The following is a 2651-nucleotide window of genomic DNA, read 5'->3' on the forward strand; positions in this document are numbered from 1 at the left end:
TACGTTCTAATGAGATAAGAGGAGAGACTGAGAGAAAACGATAAATAGTGGGAGTGACTGGTAAAATATTTGACTTTTGGTCACCACTGTACCTATGTGTACTCAGGACCTACAATCATGACAATTTTTAATTAACAGCATTCAGTGAAAATCGTTTGGGTTTTCAAGGGTGTTCTAATGATCAGAATGAGAGTTTCCCAAGGAACTTGCACCACTGAGGGGAAGAACACTTATAAGAAACCAACTAATAATCTCTGTAGCTTTTAAGAAGAGTTATGATGGATGCACAAAGCTTTTCAAATTACGGGCCCAAAAGAATGAGTCTTACATTATATTCATACTTTAAAACACAAGAAAACTGAACGATGCTAATGTTTGTAAGCCAACACTTAACATCCCCTACATAATACACATATTTCCACCTAAGTCCACCAGTAGATTTGCTTGATATTTTCTTAAAAGTTACGTGTTGAATGAATATGTGCTAGCAACCTGAGTCTATTCTGCATTCTGTCATCTTACTCTCAGAATCAGTTTAATCATATCTCCTTGCCATTCCCCCGCGGAGCAGCATGAAAGCATTGGGATCTGAGTGTGGAATGGGTTAGCCAGGAGAGGTCGTTGCCGGGGATTGACAAGACGTTGAAGGTAAACGCGAGTAGATCACAAGTTATCACCAAGGCCTGAGTGGATGTTCCTCAGTGTTGAATATTTTCCCACAATATGCTTTTATGAGTTTATATTTAATTCATAGTTTCGATGTACTGTAAAGAATATGTGCCTGTATAGTTATAGATAATTGTCATATAACGCTAACTCCTTCGATAGCTCAGTTGGTAGAGCGGTGGACTGTAGTGGTTCAGGAGCAGACATCCATAGGTCACTGGTTCGAATCCGGTTCGAAGGATTCCTTTTCTTCGGATCTGTAATCAGGATAGAACAAGAAATAATGGATGCTAGCTTGAAAAATTTATGTTCAAGAAAAGATAGGAAGGAATTAGTTCTCAAATGGAGTGGTAGATTAATGGAACGGGCTCCGTAATCAGGTTGTTAGTGCTGAGTCATTAGGGAGCTTTAAAAGAAGGTTAGAAAAATTTGTGGATGAGGATGATGCGTGGAGATAGGTAGCTATGTTTCATGCCACGTGTAGGTCTTCCCTTATTTTCTTATATTCTTCTGTTCTAATGATACTCCTTTTCACTTTGTTTAGCGTCTTGATATATTTTTAAGTCCTCTGATTTATTGTTATACGTCTTCAAAAACCACCAAGCCGACAAATGTTCGCAGCGTCAAATTATTCAAAATTAAAATGCGAAAATAATGGAGAAATATATTTCATTCCCTTTCACTATGTTTAGCGGTTTTCCTCAGTCTTAAGGCCTCTGATTTCCTGTTACACTTCTTTAAAAACATAAAGCTGACAAATGTTCATAATACGAAAGGATTTAAACTGAAAACAAACTCCAAGACACAGCGGTAAAGAGTAATTAATGGTTTTCTCAGCGCCACTGTTCCGTATTCAGAATGATCAAGAGAATAACTAAATGCTTAGCGTGCAAATTAACTTTAGGAAACTATTGAGAATATTTTTATATGGGAGAGTCACAGTTCTGGTACGTGCTTCCGTAAAATACTAGAAAAATTAAAATGCCATTCAGAATATTGCTTTCTGGCACTGTATTGAACCAACTTAAGTTGCTTGGCCTTAAGTACATTCTCGTTATTATAATTATTTTTACTTTCCATATTTGATGTTGATATGGAGTGTTCATCAAAACTTTCAGCCACACCACTGTTGTGTAAATATTATCGTTCACGTTATTGTCGTTGTTGGTAGTGGTGATGGTGATGGTGGTGGTCGTGTTGTTGTTGCTATTTTTTTATATTATATTATATTATATATATTATTATCATTATTACTAGCAGCAACAATTATAGCAATGGAATTTTTCTCATGTGATTTCCCATTAAAATCATCATCATCATCATCCTCATCATCATCATCATCATCATCATCATCATCATCATTATCATCACCAACAACTCAATCACCATCATCACTGCATTATACACCTACTCACCAAATAAATAGCGTTGGCCTTTCCTTATTCTTTCCAAGCCACAATTAAGGATAGAAATCGTGTCACCAGAAATCCTAATAATAATATAAAAAAAAATAATAATAGTTACACCACAAAACAGAACATTACACCTTAATCCCTTTGTGCTCTAACCACATACATTACATTGTTCTTTGATCATGTGCATTACAATTATCAGATTATTTCCCTCTCGTGTCACACTTGCATAAATTAGGTAAGGGAGTGTTGTGGCGTTGTGTGCGATTCAGGAAGAAAAAATGCTGCAGAAACTTGCAAACGACGCATTCCCTTGTAGCATATTCCTTCATTTCTCAGTATAACAGAAGGAAAATTCTCTATTGTGATGTAGAATGGCGGTAACGAAGTGAAGAGAATCGATGAGTCTCTCTCTCTCTCTCTCTCTCTCTCTCTCTCTCTCTCTCTCTCTCTCTCTCTCTCTCTCTCTCTGGGACAGCTTCAAGGGCGTGTCAGGGTCGTGGTGGTGGTGTCCGCTGCTAATTATACTCCTCATTAAGACTCGTGTCACAAAGTCGTGTACATTCCACAGCT

At 37.2% G+C, this 2651-nt stretch overlaps 1 non-coding gene across 1 annotated transcript; it reads left to right on the forward strand.

Moving 5' to 3' along the window:
- The first annotated feature begins 818 nt into the window (after positions 1–818).
- Positions 819–907, forward strand: Trnay-gua (transfer RNA tyrosine (anticodon GUA)). The gene is given in 2 exon segments: positions 819–855; positions 872–907. It is a non-coding gene; the product is annotated as a tRNA-Tyr (tRNA).
- Positions 908–2651: the final 1744 nt, after the last annotated feature.

The sequence above is a fragment of the Scylla paramamosain genome, chromosome 15, assembly GCF_035594125.1.
Source record: "Scylla paramamosain isolate STU-SP2022 chromosome 15, ASM3559412v1, whole genome shotgun sequence".
Taxonomy (NCBI): Eukaryota; Metazoa; Arthropoda; class Malacostraca; order Decapoda; family Portunidae; genus Scylla; species Scylla paramamosain.